Source organism: Camelus ferus, chromosome 6, assembly GCF_009834535.1.
Source record: "Camelus ferus isolate YT-003-E chromosome 6, BCGSAC_Cfer_1.0, whole genome shotgun sequence".
NCBI lineage: Eukaryota > Metazoa > Chordata > Mammalia > Artiodactyla > Camelidae > Camelus > Camelus ferus.
In genome coordinates, this window is record NC_045701.1 from 19,723,650 (window position 1) to 19,740,915 (window position 17,266).

Genomic DNA, 17,266 nt, shown 5'->3' on the forward strand with positions numbered 1-17,266 from the left:
AGTTTTTGGTTTAAATTCTATTTCTTCTGATGAAAGTATAGCTACCCCTGCTCTCCTCATTTCCACTTACATGGAATATCTTTTTCCATCCCTTCACTTTGAGCCTATGTGTGTCCTTGAAGCTAATGTGAGTCTCTTATAGGCAACATGTAGGTGGATCTTGTTTTTTCATCCATTCAGCCACTCTGTGCCTTTTTATTGTAGTATTTAACCCATTTTCACTTAAAATAATTATTGATAAGAGAGGACTTACAGTTGTCATCTTGTTCATTGTTTTCTGGCTGTTTTGCAGTTCCTTTCTTCCTTTCTTGCTGTCTTCCTTTGTGAATTGACGTTTTTCCATAGTGGTATACTTTGATTCCCTTCTCTTTATCTTGTGTGTATCCACTAAAGGTTTTTGTTTTTTCGTTACCCTGAGGCTTACTTGAAACATCTTATAGCTATTACAGCCTATTTTAAGCTGATAACAACTTAACTTCAATTACATACAAAAACTCTAACTTTTTATTCCCATTTTATGTTTTGTTTTTCAATGCCACACTTTACATCTTTTATATTGTGTATCCATTAACAAACTATTGTACCCACAGGTATTTTTAATACTTTCATCCTTCAATCTTTATATTAAGTGGTCAAATACATCACCATATTACAGTATTAGAGTATTATGAATATAACTATATGCCTGCCTTTACCAGTATGATGTTTATTTTCATATGTTTTCTTGTTACTAGATAGCATCCTTTTATCTCAGCTTGAAGAACTCCTTTCAGCATTTCTACTAATAAGACAGGTCTACTGGTGATAAACTCTCTTTGGTAGCACCAGGTCTGGTGGTCATTGTGACTTACGGACTCAGGCCGTTGGTGTCCACATCATCGACAACTGCATGGCCCTTGGCAAGTGCTGTTGGGAGTCTGTAGAGACTGCAAGGGCTGTTGGGGTCTTCAGCACTGCCTCCAGATTCAGAAGCTAGGGACCAAGGTAAGCAGCAGTGGTGGCTGGTGGTGTGCACACACCAGCTGTGGGGGCCAGCTGCTGGTTCCCATAATGGCAGGGAATAGCTACAAACACACATAGTGGGGGGACCAGGGCAGGCAGCAAGGGCTGGGCCAACTGTGTACATAGTGGCACCTGCACCTATGTGTACTGCTGTGGCTGCTGGGTCTCACCAAGGGTGCATGGCAATGGAGCCCGACTGGAACTGGGCAAAGGGCAGGCAGGTACACAGCTGGAGGGGCTAACTGCTGGTGAGCGTTGTTGTGCAGGCCAGCGGCGGAAGACAGGGCCTGATCCAGGCCCGCAAGCAGCTGCAGGACCCCACGCCATTGGTGTGTTCTCCCTTGGCTGCATTGTCTCCCCATGGACATTTACATAGGATTGGAGTCTGGTGACAGGCATCAGGCCAGTGGTGACCAAGTACATAGCTGGAGAGGCTGTCCCCAAGCACACGCAGTGCTGGGATTCAGCCACAAAGGTTGAGTCTGGCATCTTGCACTGTCGCAGCTGCAGAGGCCTGGGCTGGCTGCCAGTGTGGTTCCTGAGCTCCAGTAAGCAAGGGAAAAGGACTCAGGCAGCTGGCATTAGCAAATGCAACTACCCGTGGGAAAAAGCCAGTGAAATCTGCTAAGGGTCCACAGCAGCTATACAGGCTGTTGGTTCCTTCAGTGTTGAAAGCTGCTGGGTCACCTGCAGAGCAGGTTACTGGGAACTGTGGTTGTGCTAATTGCTTGACAACTACTGGTAGACCTTGCTTTTCCTTCTTGTCCCTAGTCATCTCTATACATCTCAGCTTTGCCAGTCTGAGTGGGGTGAAATTGAAGCAGGTCCTTCACGTAGTGCCCCCAAAGGCTGAGGAAGCTGGTTGCTCAACCTGTTCTTTTCCTGGTGAGCTCTAGCTGCGGAGTTCTGTCTTACTGCTGAGCAATGCTAGCATGGGGGATAGGATGATGGAGGCCAAATGAAGATGTCTTCCTTCCCTTTTTGGGTGGTTATTTTCAAATTTTTTGTTCAACTGTGTTGCTGAAGTTTCTTAAGTGAACTCCACAGCTGTTTTTATTCCTGCACAGCTGTCAAATTATTGATATTTGTAGAGGGATAGAGGCAGGAGTCTCCTACTCTGCCATCTCCCAAATTTGTGTTGTTTTAAGTTACTAAGTTTGCGGTAATTTATTAGAGCAGCCATGGTAAACTAATACAGTCAGGCATTATTCTAACGGCTTCCCTTTCAATATTTCACCCAATTCTCACCTTTTCCCATCTCCTCATTAATCAGGGAGAGGTGTGTTAGTAAGTAGAAACTAATTTACCATCTTCAGTTGGCCCCACCACACATACCCTGTACTCACATGTGCAGAATCTTCCTGACTGCTTTATTCTGGGATAGAGAGGAATCTGAAGAGCCTTAAGCCTAGGGCTTTTCCTCAAACCATTCCCATACTAATCCTATAACCCAGGGTTCAACAGGAAAAAAAATTATATTTTCATTGACTTGTTTTCTAAATCTAGACTTTTATATTAGGTTAAGATGCTATATCTGTATTTACCATTTACCTTAAGGTGGATTATGGTACAAGATGGATCTGTTTTAGACTTTATCCACTAGGCTTTATTCTAAGTAATATCCCTGGTTTGAACCCACAGGACAGTCACACACACACACACACATTCACCAACTATGGGTGAGTTCTCCTAGGAAAACCTGTCCTTTATGCAGTTGTGGGAAGAACAGAGGGCAGCAGTAGTCCTACCCTTCACATCTCTCTGCCTTGTAATTTTGTTTCAATAGAATTCACTTAACATGCCTCATTGAGGCTTCTATATGGTGATATCTGAGGGAAGATATGGAATTGAATGCTGGTTTTGCCTTGGGTAACCTCTCTTTTCCCTCCATTATTCATCTATAGAAAATAGGATGATACCTATTGTCACGATTGTTACAAGGATTAAAATAAGATGATATGAGTTAAAGTGTCCTGGACACAGCAATCATAGAGACTGGTATGCTCATAGACATAGCTGAGAGAGAACTCGGGCCACCATGTTGGTCCACAGTTGATTGGACCATGTGTGGGCACTCGATTCCCCAAAGTCAGCCAGATCCACAGACTGATCAGATACTAACAATGCAGCTTAGTAGAGAAAGTTCTGCCTAAAAAGTAAGACAGCAACAGGCTGATCTCGAGAATCTAAAATAGGAAATAAAGGAGAGAAGCAGGCAATTAGGGGCAGAAACTGAAGCTAAAAAGATGTAAGGAGGGAGGAAGTTGTGGGGTCAGAAGCAAGTTGTAGGTCTTGAGTAGGACTAAGTTATGAGGGAACATGTTCTGAGTATGCAAAAGTAATGAGGTCAAGAAGAGATATAGAATGGATGCCGAGGAAGTCAGGAGAAGTGGGAACTCCTCCAATAAGCAAAGTTTTAGTAACTAAGTCATATAAATGGCATAACAGTACAGTAAAGATCCATTAACGAGATTCCTAGAGCCATCATGCATCCAGAAGAGTTCCTGTTCTTGCATTTTTATGGTTGCCTATCTTCCTTATTGTCATATGTCATCTTAAAATAAATTCCCATTACTTGAGCTGTACTATTAATCCTTATTTCTTGCAAAAGAGCTTGATTAAAACAAAAGAGTACATGTGGTAGTTTCATCTCATTTAAAAAAATAGATCATGAAACAGTAATGCATAAGGAAACAGGAGAATATTCCTGGCAAAGAGAATATCAGGAGTCAAGGCTTGGAGGTGAGAAAGTATTAAGGGTATTATTGGTGGGTGGGCAGAATCTGACAGCATTAGTCAGAGGGTTGTGACAGGTCAGAACCAAAGGGTAAATGCAGTAGGGTACAGTAGGGTAGCTGGGAATCTAGATGGCAGTGATGGGCAGCTTATTGTGCTAACGGAGCTGAAGCTCCTCCACTAAGGCTTTGTTATTCTCATACCTCAGAGTTTTTGTTAGTAATGCATATCGTCTTAAAGATATTTAAAGATCAGTCACAATTTGATACAAACCCTGCCCTTACCTTGGGCAAGCAGTATACTAACCTAACTGATTAATGATCAAAGGCCTAGTTGTTATGGAAGACTCAACCAGACCAGCCCCCTTTGTTTTTCAGAAGCTTCAAGGAAGCTGCTTGAAAGAAACACAGAAAACAAACAAACTCCCTATCACGTTTGTCCCTGTGACTAAGGTCACAGGAAAATGCTGTAGGGAGAAAACCAAGTTTCCCATCTCTGACATGGCATTGCCCCAGCCCAGACCCAAGTGATGACTGAAGTCTCTAGGGGTTAGATCCAGGTCAGAACTAGTAAGTACCACTGGGCTGGGGTCCTGGTTCAGTAACAAAATCTGTTTCCTTCAAATGTTTTCCAAATTTTCTAGGCTCCCTGAACCTGGGGAACAGACTTAAAAAGAGTGCTGTCCAACAGAAGTATAATGCTAATTCTGTGTCTATTTTAAATTGTCAAGTAGTCATAGTAAAAAGGTAAAAATAGGTGAAATTAATTTTATAATACATTTTATTTAACCCAGTATATCCAAAATATTATTTTCAACATGTAGTCAATATAAAATTATTTTTCTACTAAGTTTTCAACAATTCAGTGCCTATTTTATACTTATGTATATCTCAATTCAGAGTAGCCACATTCCAAGTGCCCAATAATAGCTATATCTGGCTGATGGCTACTGTACTAGACAGCACAGGTCTACAGTAACCTGACTAGCTTCCTCCTTTCCACCTTACCTCCCACTCCCATCAGGTGCAGGAATTTGAGGGGTGGGCCAGAATATTTGAAGGGCCTTGTTGTCATGTTGATGATAGGAGTCCACTGGGAAAAACTAAGTTTCTCTTCTTCTGAACCACTGTCATCTACCCCAGTGTCCCTCTTCTTTCCCCTCCTGAAATCAAGGACTAGTATTCTCAGAGAATTTGGTCTATACTTTATCATAGCATTTCACTTTGCCTTACAGTCAGATGTTTATGTTTCAAACTCCTAAACTAGGTTACTAATACTTTAATGGCATTTGTCTTACTCCCTGACATCTCTCTTCACAGTAAGCTTAGCACTTAGTCATCAATAGATGTTTGCTGAATGAATGAATGATACAATTCTTAAGAGACAGATGAACATGTTTTAAGGAAGCTTTTGTTTCATCTGGCACCTCCAGGTTCACACAACTCAATTCCTGATTAAACAAGGAAGCCCCTCAGGGCACTGTTGGTCTCAGCCTGGAAACTGAGGAAAACACTTGCCTTTATCCTTTGGGGTCTCATGTTCATAAATACAATTCAACAAATAGTTCCTGAACAACTCTCATGTTCCAGGCACCATGTTGGGTGCTGTGGGAGCTGCAAAGATGAGTAAGAAACATCCTTGCCCTCAAGTCCTTAAGTATCCAATAGAGGGCACAAATGATTATACACAATAATTATACACAAATAATTATCATTTTAGGTTGAGTACCCAAAGTGCTATAAAGTAGATTAAGAGTCCTGTGGAGAGAGGAGCAAAAAGAGGAACCTGTAAAAGAGGCTTCATTCAGACTTATCCTTTGAGATGATGCTTGCAGGTAGGACAGGATTTGAATAGTTGCAATGGAGGGAGGGAAAGAAATAGCTTTAAAAAACCGGACAGATGAGAAAGAAACACAATACAGAGGAGGTGTGTTGAAGAAACTAATTAGGACAAGGAAATGAAATGGACTCCAAAGAGCAGAACAGAAGAAATTACAACAGGGTGACAGAGAAACAAATGCTATCAGAGGGGTGAGGGTTCCACAGCTGTCAGGCACCCTTGTTTAAGAGGGCAATGCTGCAAAGAGCTCCTCAGGAGCGAGGCTGGGAGTTCCAGGAGGAGATGAGGTAGATCTATGTCACAAACTGATAGCAGCAGAGGTAGGGACTAGAGGAATGAAGAGCCCTCCGATCAAGGCAGGGGGAATCTCCTAAAGAATGTTACACAACCAGATTTGAGCAAAGTCCCAGAACGACAAAGTATGAGAAGAGATCAGATAAGTCAAAAAGAACTTTCTGTGACACAGAAGACACGGGCGATATTCTGGCTAGAAAGTACTGCATGCCTAGGGGATCACAGGAGCAGTCAGAACAGGAATAGGATACCAACCTGGGACACAAAAGAAGATGCAAACAGCCATTGGCTGGGTTGGAGTGTAAATTATAAGTTGTGATAGCCTCTTCCAAGCCACTAAAGTTGGGATTCATGCCTGGAGGTATGTAGGCCGTTCTGCATACAAACAAAAGTTGCACCCACAGCAGCAGGAAAAATTCCAAAACTGGCATTGAGGCAGGTGTACAGAAGGAAAACAGAGAATCTGATTTAAGAACAAGACTGATTTGTTTTCAATTTTGTTTTAAAATTTCAGAGGCATCTATTGCCCTCGAGCACTTTTACTTCAGAAAAAGAGAGACCAGGCCCTTTTACCTTTCAGAACATGCATACCAGGGCGCCTACAGAACACGTTTTTGGACTCAGTTATACACATCCAGAGCTGTAAAGGAGACTAAATGGCTAGCATACACTGAGCGTGTGGCAATTACTAGGCCAATGTGCAAAGTGCTTTTTACAGGCATTATCTCATTTAATCCTCACAGAATTTTACCTATGACATTATATTATTATCCATTTCTCAGATGGGGGAACAGGTACATAGCTTGCCAAGATCACAACACTAGTAACTCATGGGGTTGTAAGGAAGTTTTTTATCTTATAAACTTTATAGTTATAGGACTAATCAAATTTTCTCTTTTTTGTGTCAGTTTTAGTAAAATATATTTCCTAGGAATTTAGACAGTTCATTTAAATCTTCTAACTTATTGGCATAAATTTGGTCAGATTTCTCTCATAATTTTTTTAAGGTCTGTAGGGCCTTAGATGTATTCCTCTTTATTTCTGATATCGGTTATATACACTTCTTCCTCTTTTTCTTGACCAGTCTTGCCTGAACTGTACCAATTTAATTAGTCTTTTCAAAGAAACATTTTCTTGATTTGTTGTTCCTTTCTATTATAGGTTTGTTTCCTATTTTATTAATGTCTCCTCTTAAGTTATTTCCTCTTATATTATTTCCTCCCTTTTATTTTCCTTGGGGGTTCTTTGGTGATTTTTCCCTCTTGTTTCTTGAGATGGATCCTTATTAGATCACTGATTTTTAGTCTGTGTTTTTGTCTGAAGTATGTATTTAACTTCCCAAAGCATGCATCCCACATAGTTTGTTTGCTGTATCCCACTTTTATATTTTATTATCATTTAAAGTATTTTGTAATTTCCATAGCAATTAATTTTTTGATGCATGGATTATTTAGAAGCATATCTTTTAAAATTCAAATATGAAGGTTTTCTGGTTATTTCTTAGTGTTTTCTTGCTTAATTGAACTGTGGTCAGAGGATATATTCTTTTGTTGTTGTTTTACTGAAGTACAGTTGATTTACAATGTTGTATTAGTTTCTGGTGTACAGCATAATGATTCAGTTATACATATATATATTCTTTTTCATTATAGGTTACTACAAGATATTCAATGTAGTCCCCTGCGCTATACAGTAGAACCTTGTTTTTTCTCTATTTTATATGTAATTTATATCTGCTAATCTCAAACTCCTAATTTACCCCCCCTCCCTTTCCCCTTTTTTAATCACAGGTTTTTTCTATGTCTGTGAGTTACTTTCTGTTTTGTAAATAAGTTCATTTGTTTCATTTTTTAGATTCCACATATAAGTTATACCATATTTTTGTCTTGCTCTGTCTGACTGACTTCACTTAGTATGATATTCTCTAGGTCCATCCATGTTGCTGCAAATGGCATTATTTCATTCTTTTTTATGGCTAAGTAGCATTCTGTTGCATATATATACACACCACAACTTCTTTATTCAATCATCTGTTGATGGACATAGCTCATTGTAGTTTTGATTTGCATTTCTCCGAAAATTAGCCATATTGATCATCCTTTCACGTGCCTACTGGCCATCTGTATGTCTTCTTTGGAGAAATGTCTGTTTGGGTCTTCTGCCCATTTTTGACTGGGTTTTGGTTGTTGTTATCAAGTTGTATGGGCAGTTTTATATTCTGGAAATTAAGCCCTTGTCAGTCACATAATTTGCAAATATTTTCTCCCATTCTGTAGGTTGTCCTTTCGTTTTGTTTATGGCTTTCTTTGTTGTGCAAAAGCTTATAAGTTTAATTAGGTCCCATTTGTTTATTTTTGCTTTTATTTCTATTGCCTTTGGGGACTGACCTGGGAAAACGCTGCTACGAGTTATGTCAGAGAACGTTTTGCCCATGTTCTCTTCTAGGAGATTTATGGTGTCCTGTCTTATGTTTAAGTCTTTAAGCCATTTTGAGTTTATTTTTGTGTATAGTGTGAGGGAGTGTTTTAACTTCATTGATTTACATGCAGCTGTTCAGCTTTCCCAATATTACTTGTTGAAGAGATTATCTTTTTTTCATTGTATATCCTTGCCTCCTTTGTCGAAGATTAGTTTACTGCAGATGTGTCAGTTTATTTCTGGACTCTCTATTCTGTTTCATTATCCATGTCTGTTTTTGTGCCAATTCTATGTTGCTTTAACTACTGTAGCTTTGTAGTATTGTCTGAAGTCTGGCAAGGTTAATCCTTCAGCTTTCTTTTCCCTCAGTATTGCTTTGGCAATTCTGGGTCTTCTGTGATTCCATATAAATTTTAGGATTATTTATTCTAGTTCTGTGAAAAATGTCATGGGTAATTTGGTAGGGATTGCATTAAATCTGTAGATTGCTTTGGGTAGTATGACCATTTTTAACAATTAATTCTTCCAATCCAGGAGCATGAGGTATCTTTCCATTTCTTTAAATCATATTTAATTTCCTTTATCAATGTTTTATAGTTCTCAGTGTATGACTTTCACCTCCTTGGTCAAGTTTATTTCTAAGTATTTTTTTGATGTGATTTTTAAAAGAGTTTTTTTTTTTTTTTACTTTCCTGTTATTTCATTGTTCATGTGAAAAAATGCAACAAATTTCTGTCAGTTAATCTTGTATCCTTCTATCTTGCTGAATTAATTTATCAGTTCTAGTAGTTTTTGTGTGGAGTTGTTAGGGTATATATAGTAACATGTCATCTGCATATAGTGACAATTTTACCTCTTCTCTTTCTATCTGGATCCGTTTTATTTCTTTTTCTCATCTGTTGCTATGGTTAGGACTTGTAACACTATGTTGAACAGAAGTGGTGAGAGTGGCTTTGTCTTGTTCCAGATTTTAGTGGGAAGGCTTTCAGCTTTTCACCATTGAGTCTTATATTGGCTGTGTATTTGTTATAAATAGCTTTTATTATGTTGAGTTATATTCCTTCTATACCCACTTTGGTAAAAGTTTTTATCATGAACGGATGTTGAATTTTATCAAATGCTTTTTCTGCATCTATTGAGATGATCATGTGATTTTTGTCTTCTCTTTTGTTGATGTAGTATATCACATTGGTTGATTTGTGTATGTTGAATCATCCTTGTGACCCTGGGATGAATCTAACTTGATCATGGTATATAATCTTTTTTATGTGTTGTTGGATTCAGTTTGCTAATATTTTGTTGAACGTTTTTGCATGTATATTCATCAAAGGTACTGGCCTGTAATTTTCCTTTTTGGTAGTGTCTTTGTCTGATTTTGGTATCAGGGTGGTGGTGGCTTCATAGAATGACTTTGGGAGTGTTCCTTCCTCTTCAGTCTTTTGGAAGAGTTTGAGAAGGATTGGTATAAGCTCTTCTTTGTATGTTTGGTAGAATTCCGCAGAAACCATCTATCCTGGACTACAGTTTGAGTTTCTTAAATTACAGATTCTATTTCACTTCTAGTGATCAGTCTGGCCAAATTATCTATTTCTTCTTCTTTTTTTAATTGTAGTACAGTCAATTTACAATATTGTGTCAATTTCTGGGGCACAGCATAATGTTTCAGTCATACATATACATACATATATTCATTTTCATATTCTTTTTCATTATAGGTTAGTATAAGATATTGAATATAGTTCCCTGTGCTATACAGAAGCTTGTTGCTTATATATAGTAGTTTTAGTATATCTATTTCTTCTTGACTCAGTTTTCGTGGACTCTATGTTTCTAGAAATTTGTCCATTTCTTCTAGGCTGTCCAATTTGTTGGCGTATAATTGTTCACAGTAATCTCTTCTGGGTTTTTTGTATATCTATGATATTGGTTGTTATTTCTCCTCTTTCATTTCTTAGTTTATTTGGGTCCTCTCTCTTTTCTTCTTGATGAGCCTGGCTAGAGGCTTATCAATTTTGTTTTCTCTTTCAAAAAACCAGCTCTTGGCTTGATTGATTCTTTTCTATTTTTTAATCTCTATTTTATTTATTTCCTCTCTGATCTTTATTATTTCCTTCCTTCTGCTGACTTTAGGTCTTGTTTGTTTATCTTTTTCTAATTCTTTAAGTTGGTAGGTTTAGGTTGTTTATTTGAGATTTTTCTTGTTTTCTTGTTTTCTATAAACTTCTCTCTTAGGACTGTTTTTGATGCATCCCATAGATTTTGTGTGGTTGTGTTTTCATTGTCTTTGTCTTAAGGTGATTTTTTTTTTTTTTTGAAAAACCAAATTTACTTAAAGGACAAATGCATCACTATTTGCAAACAGATCCGTGACACACAACTTGACATTGAGATCTGATAACCTGCTTAGCACATTTAAATCCACAGTGCCTGCTGGGGGTTTAGGGGGTGGCACCAGGCCCTTGGATGCATGGAGAGCTGGGCTGGCTCTAGAGGGAGACGGTTTAGGCTGAAATTTGCCTTAAATATTGGCTTTGCTCGAATACCACATGGTGGCAGCTCTTGCATTGTTAAAAAGGACACACTAAAGGGAAGGTTACAGATGGGTTTGGTAAATGACTAAATCTCACTACATAAATATTCAAACTTAAATTACTGTATCAGCCATTCTAATATTTATATAGAAATTCCCAAAGTGTGTGCCTCAAGGTTAAGTATAAACCAGGACATAAGTTTTGGAAGTCAGTCCCTTGCAGTGCTTGTAACAGGAGTGTCACTAAGACTTGAGACGCTGTGGTGGCAGGACAGGTCACTTTCCAGAAGAGTTGCCTGGGGCATAGCAGCTTCATCCTCCAAGCCTCCCTTGGTGCACATCGAGGTTTGGGGGGCCATATTGGGGAGGCAGGGAAGGGGCACTCCTCAATACGGGTAGAATACAGATTTGGGCTTCATGCTCCAGTCCTGCAGTCCCCTGGGAAGTGAGCGACTGAGGAAGGAGGAGCAGCAGCCAACACGGTGAGAGCGGGTCTGCAGGCAGCCCCCTGCACCTCTGCTGGGGTCTAGGCCGAGTTGCTGGTGGTTGAGTGCAGTGATGAGGGCTGGCATCTCCCTGCTGCAAAAGCACCAGTCCTCATGTATGGCATGTAGGGCAGGCTGTCCCGAGGCCCTTCCAGTGACAAGTTGATAGGACAGCAGTGGGGAAGCAGATTAATGGCCCGGCCAACATGGTCCTTTCTTAGAGCAGCTGACCCATGAAGGGAGAAACTTCAGTCCTTGGTCTTCAGTATTTCTGGCAGGGCTGTGAGCGGAGATGGTACAGAGGAGCTGACGTGTGGGCACAGACCTGCCCTCAGGGTCTGCTTGGGGCCCGCTGCACTGGCCAATGAGCTTCTCCTTCCTGCCCAGGGGGAAGGCACGGGCACCAGCCCTTTGGGGAGGCAGGGCTGTGAGGTCAGTTTGTCCCTGCTCAGGGGTCAAGTGTGGTTCAAGTCACAGCTTCAGCAGACCTCATTTAACCAGTTTTTGTTATCTTAAAAAAAAAAAAAAAAAAAACCACAGAACTACATCCTAAATGACAAAAAATAAGCTGTTTTCTCCACAATATTACTTAGGAAGATTAAGAGCTGGCAGTCCCATCATCCTGAAGGTCCAAAGTGTCACAGGCAAGAGGGGTTTTCCAGCTGAGAGGTGAAGGGTGGGCCCCTGCACGGGGTGGGCGAGGTTGTTGAGGGGTGTGACACTCGGGGCATTGGGATTTCATAGTGACACAATCCTCAGAAGAACAGGTCCAAGAGTAAAAGATGAGATCAAGACAAACCACAGCCTGCTCTCGCTGGCTGAGGCAGATGCCAGAGCTCTGTCTGTGGGATGCAGGGAGGTGGGCGGACAAGCCCCAGGGGCTGGGCTGGGAGGTAGTCAGGCTGATGGGGCAGGGCTAGGGTGGGTGTGTTCCACAGTGCAGTTTCCAAACCGACCAGAACTAGCCAAGATTGATGCTTCAACAGGTTAACTCAGCAATTCAGTGTATTGAGGAAGATCTGGACACCCAGATCACCACTGAGATGCTAGTGAAGTGGCTACAACAGTCTGCAGAAGGCCAGGTGATGCCAAGAAGGAAAAAGATGTTTCAAAGTCAGGATTCACAACCGCACATCGCAAATCAAAGTCCTGGTGCCAGACCAGTCTCAGGGACAGGAAGAAAAGAAACAGTAACATACCCTACATTTTGTTCTGGGAGAATGCAGGAAGATTCTCAGAGATACTGTGGTGGTGTGGTGTGCTTTGGAATGAAAGCAGAATCCCCCTAAGAAGCAAGGGTGGGAAGGAGGAGCAGCACCAGCCAGGGAGGCCAGCGCACCCTCACCGCAGGGCCTGGAGTCACCCCTGGGCCCACGTGCGTGCCGCAGCACCGGGGTGCCAGGGCACCGGGGTGCAGGGGCAGGTGGGCCAGGCTATAACTGCTGCGTGAGGCATCAGTAATGAGGCAACACTGGCTCTCAAGAAGGTACAGAGCAAGTTCCAAGGCCACAAGCACAGTGAACTCAAACCCGATGAGGTCCCGTCTGTTGAACTGAAACCCCTCTTCTAACTTGCTGATGAGCTGCTTCACGTCGTTCCTGCACAGGTTACTGCTGATCTTGGTGGCCAGCAGCATGCAGGTGCCCACGCACAGCTTGTGGGTCTGCTTGTTGAGCTTGCCCTGTAGGACCAGCTTCTCACAGTACATGTAGGCCATGGACACCATCACGGGCTACAGGCCACTCTCCTCAGACAGGTTTCGCACCTCTTGTTTTAAACTCCTGATTTTGCTCAGCGTCAGCCTGATGTGCGGGAACTTCTCCTGGAAGGTCTCGTTCATGTTCTTCTTAAGGTCGGAGGGCTTCACATACTCTATCACCATGGTCATGTAGGAAGCGAAAATGAGGACGCGCTTGTGCTTACCGCAGGGCCACTGTGTCTCAAAGTATTTTTTAATTTCCTCTTTGATTTCATCATTGACCCACTGGTTTCTTAGTTGTTGTTTAGTCTCTGTGCAATCTTTTTTTCTTGTTTCTCTTTCTGTGGTTGATTTCTAGTTTCATACCACTGTGGTCGGAAGAGATGCTTGAAATAATTTCTATCAGAGGACACACTTTTGAATAGTTCTATTATTGGAAATTTGTTGAGACTTGCTTTATGACCCAGTATATGGTCTGTAGCAGAATGGACAAAGATGGACAGAATAATACCCCAATGCCACATATTCTTTTGCTATGTGACTTTGCCACTGATCCATCAAGGGGTAAGTCTATGTTTTCATCCCCTTTCATCTAGGAAGGCCCTGTAACTAACAAAGATAAAACAGCTGGCCTTCCCACTTCCTGGAAGATGGCCATCATGTAAAGAGTGAGACCACACTATCCTGAGACCATCATGCTGTGAAAGACTCAAGTCATATGGAAAGACTCTGGAGGATGAGATATACTGAGAAGAGAAAGAGAGGCCAAGAAGCACCAAAATGCCAAGACATGTGACTAAAGGAGCCACCTTGGATATCTAGTCAAGACTTCTGATGACTTGTTCCAGCTGTTACTGACTGCAGTCACATAGGAGACCCCACGTGAAAACCACCTATCTGACCCCAGTCAACTCACAGAACCTTAAAAGATAATGATAAATTGCTATTTTAAGCTCTATATTTAATGATAATTTGTAATGTAGCAACAGTTATTGAGAACACGGTCAATATGCTTAAATGTTCCGTGCATATTTAAAAGGAATTAACAACTGTAACTTGAGGGTGCAATGTTCTATATGTGTCAATTAAGCCAAGTTCATTAGTTTGTATATTCAAACCTATATTCTTAATAATTTGGTTTGCTGTCTATAACTTACAGAAGTATTTTGAAAATTTATCAATATGATCCTGTATTTGTTTTGTTCATTTCTCTTGTAAATTTTTGCTTTATTTGAGGCTAAGTTGTTAGCTGAGAACAAATTTAAAGTTTATATCTCCCTGATGAACACAATCTTTTATCATAGCTAGGTATTCTTTATTTCTAGTAATGCTATTGCCTTAAAGTTTACTTTGTCTGATATTAATAAAGCTACACCAGTTTCCTTTTGGTTAGTGTTTTCATGGTATATCATTTTTTTACTGGTTTACTTTCAATATTTCAAGATTCTTATATTATATATTTATACACATATGTATAATATGTGTATAAAAATACATATATTTTTGAACATTTCAACATCGTTGTATATTAAATGTCTTTATAAATAGCATATAATTATTTTTTCTTTTTTCTGTTTTTCATTCAGCACAAAGCATGACATACAGCATGCATTCAGTATTTCTTGAATGAATGAATAGATTCTGTATTGGAGAAACAGTGGCACTTAATTTAAGTTTAACTTTTTTAGGCTTGCCTTATGACAAACAAGAAGGGAAGAATTTACAAAGTAACATGTGTGATCTAAGTCTGGATCCATAGACTTTTCCAGTGTGTACAAAATGGATAACATTTATTGAGCATATATTATGTGTCAAGTATATGTATATATACTGCACATATACAAACTCATCCAATTCTCACCTAATTTCATGAAAGATAAAACAAAGGCAAAGAGAGGTTAAAAAACTTGTCAAATATTAAGTAATAAGTGGTCTGAACTTATTACTGACCAGAACTTACACTTGGGAAACCTGACTCCAGTTTTTAGCCACTCTGGAGAGCTGTCCTATCTACCTACTCTGTGACTGACTTCACAAGTGTGGTCAGTAATCTGACTCTGGGCTGTACACCAGATTTCTTATGAGGCCATTGATCAAAATGTAGGGGTAAGAAGGTACCCTGTTCCATCCCCAAAGGGCTCTATAAATGTGCTTATATAATCTGATTTTTTTATTCTCTCATTAAAGAGAAGTATATTTTTGGCCCAAATAAAATTTATTTTGTCACTTATATATTCCATAAATGTTTAGCTACTATGTAAAGTATTTCAAAGGCATAGACTTGTTGACAGTTGCAGAAAATGGAATTTGGAACTATTCAAAGATGGGAAAGAAAATAAGGCTGCTTAGATGGGACTATTATAAAGGACCATGTGATTAGGATTTCAAATTTGAACTCCATTAAATCTAAACTTTTTAAAATTAAAATTTAATGTACAAACCCTTGTGTCAAGGGCTGCTGGCCTTTCAACAGATCGCAGTGAGGGAGCTGCTTTGCTAGTGTAGGAAACCCTGACCCAGAAGCAGGTCTATGAATGGTTTACTACCAGGTTCCCCACAAACATGCAGTTGTATGACATGCACAGAGGTGGCCACCTTTCTGGCTGGCCCCATGTCCCAGGACAAAGGGCTCTCCACACTGAACCCTGGTCCCACATACAGCATACAATTATTTTTAAAACCCAAACTTCCAATAGTGATCTTTTAATCAAAGTACTTAGTCCATTTACCTGAAAGGTAATTTTTGATATATTTAGGGTAAAATAATTAACATTTCTACTATCTATCTTCCCCTAAAAAGGGAAAATTTTTTCCCTTGGGAAAAAATGAGATGCATTACATTGATGCTGTTTCTGTCAATCAAGCTTTTTCAAAGTTGTTGTTCAACTATGTAATTGTCTTTGATACTTTTTTTTAAACCTTCAGTTATTCATGGACTCTTAATCTTTCAACCCTTGAGGGGAAAAAATGGAGCTGCCTTGAACTCTTTGTGTCTTACAGGAGATAATAAAGAGCTGCCTACATTTATGTAATTCCTAATTAGGGTTCCTCAGTAACCCTAATTTGAGTTTAGAAAGTACTAATTTGATGATTATTCATCATCTACTTTGTAACAGGAACCAGAGTATGCTAGTAATAACAGTGATGAAACTATATAGCTCTTTACCTGAGTTCTTACTAAGTGCCAGGTGTTGTCCTAAGCACTTTACATGTATTACCTCCTTAATCCTCACAATTTCCCTATAATTTTGACATTATGATTCCCATTTACCACAGACAGGTTAAGTAACTGGTTCGAAACCAAGACAGTCTTACTCTGTGCTCTTAGCCACTCTTTTTTATTGAGATGTGATGTCCTCTCCAGTGATGAGGGTGAGTGCAAGTGTCATTCTGAGCATGTTAGCTTTGACATAATGAAGAATGCGTAGTAAATAGAAAACAAACAGGTATTCCAGGAAAGATCTGCATATTTTAATAAAAGTATTAATAGTTTCAAGTGGATTCTCCTGGTATACAGTAGTAACAGGATGACAGATATGCCACTGGGCCAGCAGGCCTTTCATTTGAGTACTTCAGGGAACCATTCATGCTAAATAGTATTTCTGGGAATAATTTGTACTGTGCAAAATTTTATACACTCATAGCTCTGGAAGGTCCCTTAGAGATCAGCTATTCCAGGCCAGTCATTTAGAGTATTTTTTTTCCTTTTTTTTTTTTTAATTGAAGTTTAGTCAGTTACAATGTGTCAGTTTCTGGTGTACAGCATAATGTGTCCATTGTGCTTATATATACATACATTCATTTTCATATTCTTTTTCACTAAAGGGTATTACAAGATATTGAGTATGCTTCTATGTGCTATACAGAAGAAGTTTATTTTTTATCTATTTTTATATATAGTGGTTAACTTTTACAAATCTCAAACTCAAATATATCCCTTTGCACCTCCTCTCCCCTGGTTACCATAAAATTGTTTACTAAGTCTGAGAGTTTGTTTCTGTTTTGTAGTGAGTTCATTAGTGCCCTCTTGTTTCTTTCTTTCTTTCTCTTTCTTTTCCTTTTTTTTTTTTAAGATTTCACACATGAGTAATATCATATGGTATTTTTCTTTCTCTTTCTGGCTTACTTCACTTCACTCATTTATAGTACTAACAGTTATTCTCTTTGGAGGTGGCATTCTAAGGGCCTTTTACTTTTTATATTATTTATTAACATGCCATTTAAGTTTTTATAAGAACACATCACATATAATCAGAAAAATAA

General features: G+C 39.5%; 1 long non-coding RNA gene and 1 pseudogene across 2 annotated transcripts in view; one reads left to right on the forward strand and one right to left on the reverse strand.

Annotated features, from left to right (window-relative positions):
• The window catches only part of LOC116664131, a 34,296-nt gene extending 19,921 nt beyond the window's left edge, over window positions 1-14,375 (forward strand). The window contains exon 3 of one of the 2 annotated variants that reach the window (XR_004320490.1): window positions 13,600-14,375. This is a non-coding gene — a long non-coding RNA (uncharacterized LOC116664131). Of the gene's footprint in view, window positions 1-734; window positions 1,598-13,599 lie in introns of those variants that run through there. The other variant, XR_004320491.1, reaches the window with a different exon arrangement.
• Window positions 12,072-13,201, reverse strand: LOC102511038 (annotated as a pseudogene).
• Window positions 14,376-17,266: the final 2,891 nt, after the last annotated feature.